The following is a 6,233-nucleotide window of genomic DNA, read 5'->3' as shown; positions in this document are numbered from 1 at the left end:
CTCAGATCCCTTTCATTTGAATGGAAGCCGAGTTGAAGTAACTGAAAAAAAAAAAACCTTTAAGGCAAATCATCGATTAATCAGTATCTAGGTATAAAACCAAAGGCTGCAAATGGCAGCTCGCTGTGGAAGCAGCCTTCATATAACGGCTTGTATGCAAAAATGTCAAAGTAATACCTGTAACAATCCAGCATACACTGTTTTCTTGCTTGACTTAGGGCTCGTATAATTTTATTTGAAATTATAATTTTTCAGGAAACTGCGATCATCATGTTGGGGAGTGGGACCCCGTTCCAGGCATCCTTGAATGTTTGACTAATGTCATTAAGGTATTTTTTGTTTTCAATCTAATGAATTAGTCATTAATAAACTGGATGGAATGAAAAATCATTTCCACGTTTGTTTCTCAGCTGATTTATTGAAACCTCTGTATAAACCTCTGTGATACTGACAGCGTGTCATGGACTTCCATGGGCAGCTGCTTATATATTGATCAATCATACTACGATTACATGTCAAATATGTTTCACATTCTGTATGTAATATGTCCTTAAAGGGGCTCCAACCATGAAAACCGCTTCTAATGTTATACACTGCGTGCAGAATTATTAGGCAAATGAGTATTTTGACCACATCATCCCCTTTATGCATGTTGTCTTACTCCAAGCTGTATAGGCTCGAAAGCCTACTACCAATTAAGCATATTAGGTGATGTGCATCTCTGTAATGAGAAGGGGTGTGGTCTAATGACATCAACACCCTATATTAGGTGTGCATAATTATTAGGCAACTTCCTTTCCTTTGGCAAAATGGGTCAAAAGAAGGACTTGACAGGCTCAGAAAAGTCAAAAATAGTGAGATATCTTGCAGAGGGATGCAGCACTCTTAAAATTGCAAAGCTTCTGAAGCGTGATCATCGAACAATCAAGCGTTTCATTCAAAATAGTCAACAGGGTCGCAAGAAGCGTGTGGAAAAACCAAGGCGCAAAATAACTGCCCATGAACTGAGAAAAGTCAAGCGTGCAGCTGCCAAGATGCCACTTGCCACCAGTTTGGCCATATTTCAGTGCTGCAACATCACTGGAGTGCCCAAAAGCACAAGGTGTGCAATACTCAGAGACATGGCCAAGGTAAGAAAGGCTGAAAGACGACCACCACTGAACAAGACACACAAGCTGAAACGTCAAGACTGGGCCAAGAAATATCTCAAGACTGATTTTTCTAAGGTTTTATGGACTGATGAAATGAGAGTGAGTCTTGATGGGCCAGATGGATGGGCCCGTGGCTGGATTGGTAAAGGGCAGAGAGCTCCAGTCCGACTCAGACGCCAGCAAGGTGGAGGTGGAGTACTGGTTTGGGCTGGTATCATCAAAGATGAGCTTGTGGGGCCTTTTCGGGTTAAGGATGGAGTCAAGCTCAACTCCCAGTCCTACTGCCAGTTTCTGGAAGACACCTTCTTCAAGCAGTGGTACAGGAAGAAGTCTGCATCCTTCAAGAAAAACATGATTTTCATGCAGGACAATGCTCCATCACACGCGTCCAAATACTCCACAGCGTGGCTGGCAAGAAAGGGTATAAAAGAAGAAAATCTAATGACATGGCCTCCTTGTTCACCTGATCTGAACCCCATTGAGAACCTGTGGTCCATCATCAAATGTGAGATTTACAAGGAGGGAAAACAGTACACCTCTCTGAACAGTGTCTGGGAGGCTGTGGTTGCTGCTGCACGCAATGTTGATGGTGAACAGATCAAAACACTGACAGAATCCATGGATGGCAGGCTTTTGAGTGTCCTTGCAAAGAAAGGTGGCTATATTGGTCACTGATTTGTTTTTGTTTTGTTTTTGAATGTCAGAAATGTATATTTGTGAATGTTGAGATGTTATATTGGTTTCACTGGTAAAAATAAATAATTGAAATGGGTATATATTTGTTTTTTGTTAAGTTGCCTAATAATTATGCACAGTAATAGTCACCTGCACACACAGATATCCCCCTAAAATAGCTAAAACTAAAAACAAACTAAAAACTACTTCCAAAAATATTCAGCTTTGATATTAATGAGTTTTTTGGGTTCATTAAGAACATGGTTGTTGTTCAATAATAAAATTAATCCTCAAAAATACAACTTGCCTAATAATTCTGCACTCCCTGTATAACAGAAGAAGTCGTACCCACCTTGCTGACCCCCCGCTATTCCTGTTCTGATACTTCTCAGGTCCCTTCCTAATTTTCCTTCTAATGCCGGGATATGGGAGATGGGGGGGAATCTCTGCCGCCTTCTAGAACATTGTTACCACCTAGATATACCACCTTTAATGCATTTTTTTACAGTGGGATCCTATTTTATAACATATGCCATTGTATGTCTATACAATCCAAGAAAAGCCTCATACCCAATGTGAGGAGAGCCTTAGTTGCCTTGGGTGAGACTTCAAATTAACGTTGACCTTTGGCTAAGGGCTCATTCACACGACCGTGGTTTGGTTCCGCATCTGAGCCGCATTTTTTGTGGCTCGGGTGCGGACCCATTCACTTCAATGGGGGCGCAAAAGATGCGGACACCATTCCGTGTGCTGTCTGCATCCGTTGCTCCGTTCCGTGGCCCCCGAGTCATGTCCTATTCTTGTCCAATTTGCGGACAAGAATAGGCATCTCTATAAAGGGCCGTCCGCTCCATTCCGCAAATGACGGAAGGCACACAGGCGGCATCCATGTTTTGCGGATCCGCAAAATATGGCACGTTCGTGTGAACAAGCCCTACAGCAGAATAAGTACTTAAAAGAGGAGCCGTCCCCTCTCCGGACACGTCTGATTTAGTAACTACTTGCATTCGCCATGTAATAACTGTTCTGGGGCCTCTATTCTTATGACTCCAAGTAGTGTCATTCCTTTATTACTCCTGCTCGAAGTAATGAACGAATTACTAGCAGTTTGCCACGAAGGTCCAGCTGGGTGTTACCAGTCAGGTATGTCGGGGTGGTGTCCTTGCTCAGTGTGACACCATCCAATCAGTGTCAGACTGTGTAGGGACCCCCTCCCCCCCAACTAGTAACACCCATCTGGATCTTTATTGCAAACTGCTAGTAATTCATTCATAACTTCTAGCAGGAATAATAAATACATGGCACAACATGGAGTCAAAGGATTAGATGCTCCAGAATTATTACATGGGGAATGCAAGTAGTTACTAAATCGGACCTGTCAGGAGAGGGGACGGGTCCTCTTTAAATGCATATTTACAGTATTTCTTCTGGGCACTGAAGGAACATCTCTAACTATATGTACGGATTTTACATTATTGCATATAGAGATAATGAACAGTATTATACTAATCTTTATTACTTTTATCTTGTAACAGAAATCGCCCGAACTGGTTGGAGAGCTCATAAAAATCTTATGCGAGCTTACCAAGGCACAGGTAATGTACTGTATATTATATTTGTAAATATTATATATATTATTCATTGTATATACAGTAGACATCCCCTGGGTCTCCTCAATGAGAACAGTAGCCTCCTCACCTGAACAGTCCCCATTGATATTTAGGCTATCTATGTATCAATCTGTAGGTCATTAGTGCCCTCTAGTGGTGGCTGCATGCAACCACAAGTCTACTTTTAAGGCCCCCTGGCTGGGGCAGCTGCAGCGGATCGTGGACTCTTTAACTTTAATGGGTCCGCGATCCGGCCGTTCTGCAAAAAGATAGAACATGTTCTATCTTTTTGTGGAACGGAAGTACGGGACGAAACCCCACGGAAGCAGTCCGTAGTGCTTCCGTAGGGTTCCATTCCGTACCATTCCGCATCTCCGGATTTGCGGAATGCCCACGGAACGGCACCGGTGTATTGCGGATCCGCAAATGCGGTCCGCAATACGGCAACAAAGCGCACACGTTCGTGTGCAGGGGGCCTAAGTGAGAGACTCAGAGCTTCCATAAGCAAATATATTATGGAATTAATCATCTCTCACCTAAAATGGAGTGAGGAACATTAACAAAAAGGTGACATACACTTGACATAGAGAGGAGAGCCCAATCTGAGCACTTCTGTGGTGTCCCTATAAATTAGATATATGCCCCGATCCCATTTTTGGCAAAAAAATTACTGAATCTGAATGTGTCGTTACCGCTACATTAATAAATGAAAGGCTTATGATCTCCTGTGTCCTCGCACTCCTGGTTCAGTGTCTTCACGGAGCGTACAATCACAAATCTATCATATTGGTCAGAATATATTGTATATTGTCCTATTCATTTACCTCTTCATCAATACTGAAGTCTACATGGCAACTAAACGCATTTTTGCTTCCTTTGTACTAGAATTTTGAAATCCTCCCTGTGTCTTATTGTATCTACTTGAAAATACTGTGTGTGAACGTTACGTTGGTTCGACGACCAATGTGCCGCACACTACATGGTCCTGCAATATAATTCTAGGGAGAATGGACAATTACAACGTACAGGCGGTGATTATTGTAACCATTATTGGTCAATAACTACAAAAGAGTCCAACTATGACTATCCTTTATTCTTATTATCACAGAATACAAAAGATCCTGAAACTATCAGGAACGCTTTACTGGAAGTGACAATGTTTGTGGTAAGAAATGCTTTTAGATGATGTGTTCCAATATGGTAAGAAAACAACATAGTAGAAACATACAGGATGATGCTACGTCCTAATAACTTACCCAGTAAATAGGTAATGCAGTCGGTTTTAGTGCAGTACAGGCTGAGGAGCTCAGATGATACCACCGAGCAGGGCCACGTGGATTATTATGTGGCAGTTACTGGTCCTCATCCAGGTTACCTGCCCTATGACAGGATCTCTCCTCTCATGGAAAAGTGGCCGAATGTTCTTCTAAAAGGTTGCCCTTATGCACTTCAATGCCATTATTTCCCATAAAATATACGTACCCCATTGTATTAGGCTACACCTGAGTTTGGGCGTCCACAAGACACAGAAAATATAATGGGGATATGACTTCAAAAGGTGCTGCCCAACCTATCGTAACCTGAGAGCCACATTCAGCACTTGGAAATGGTGAGAGGCCACATTCAACTCCACCCTTTACTCGCCTTCTTCAAAGGGGTTGGATGCTTTAAGGAGAATCTGTCACCCTGATTTTAGACTATGCTCTACATTACTGCATGAGTAGTACTGCAGATATGGAGTCCAGATCACTCCTGTATATTTTCCTCCTGCCCCCCATTCCCTCGCTGTCAGCGCTCAGAGCTGCATTATAATACATTGTCAGCACTGCTGCGCATGCGCACAGGAGTCCTCTCCATTATGTTAGCACAGCAGTCCTGACAATGTATTATAATGCAGCTCTGAGCGCTGACAGCGAGGGAATGGGGGGCAGGAGGAAAATAAAAAGGAGTGATCTGGACTCCTCATCTGCACTACTAAATCTCTTTTCTTCTAATGTGTAGGGACAGTGATAGGGAACATGTTTCTAATATATTTTATTTAGTGAGGTACATTTATATTAGAAATTTACCTTCTGACATCCCTGCTAGTTAGACACAAATATGTATGTTGAGCGCTGTAGTGAACGATCCTGCCGTATCCCCCGCCGCAGTTTTTTAAAAAAACAAATTGCTTAAATTCAATTAATTTCCTTATTTTACAGGAAAAAAACTGCAACGTAGAATTGACCGCGTTACTTAAAGAGTTTCTTGTAAGTCTCACTGTTTCTTCATCACGGGTCGAAAATAATACTTCAAAGAATTAAAATAAGTTTTGCTATCCTTATGAAAACTAATTCATGGCTAGTTGGGCATATAGAATCTGCCCCAGTGACCAATATTATTAAATAGATTTTTCTACCAAAACAACCCCTTTTGCAAATACAGGGGCAAATGCAGCTCATTCCCTGGCAGCGGGGAAATGTGATATTACTGTACATTCAAGTGACTGGACACCGTGTAATATATGGTTGAACCGCGTCCTTCAGAGCTACAGCTCCTTATTGTAGCAGCTTTCCGTTCTGAGGAGGGGTTTCATTGAGGGGCTCCCTCTGTATGATGTCCATATGAGCGCTCTGCTCTAACAAGCAACCCCCTTATACTACATGGCGACCTTGCCTAATCTCCACAAGGAGAACTGTGCCCCCTACCAAGATCTTCAACAAAACAGTGATACCTGGGTATTATGGTAGTACTATGGACACTGATGTTGGTGGGATTATACGGTACTTAGGTAAAGTGCAATAGATTCTTCTTAAAG

General features: G+C 42.3%; 1 long non-coding RNA gene across 1 annotated transcript; it reads left to right on the top strand.

The window, feature by feature from the left end:
• Positions 1 to 299: 299 nt before the first annotated feature.
• On the top strand, positions 300 to 5,669 carry LOC120978579. Its single transcript, XR_005774125.1, has 4 exons — positions 300 to 329; positions 3,362 to 3,421; positions 4,545 to 4,601; positions 5,638 to 5,669. It is a non-coding gene; the product is annotated as an uncharacterized LOC120978579 (long non-coding RNA).
• Positions 5,670 to 6,233: the final 564 nt, after the last annotated feature.

The sequence above is a fragment of the Bufo bufo genome, chromosome 9 (assembly GCF_905171765.1).
Source record: "Bufo bufo chromosome 9, aBufBuf1.1, whole genome shotgun sequence".
Taxonomy (NCBI): domain Eukaryota; kingdom Metazoa; phylum Chordata; class Amphibia; order Anura; family Bufonidae; genus Bufo; species Bufo bufo.
Note: the sequence above shows the minus strand (reverse complement) of the source record. Positions and strands in the feature narration are given on the sequence as shown.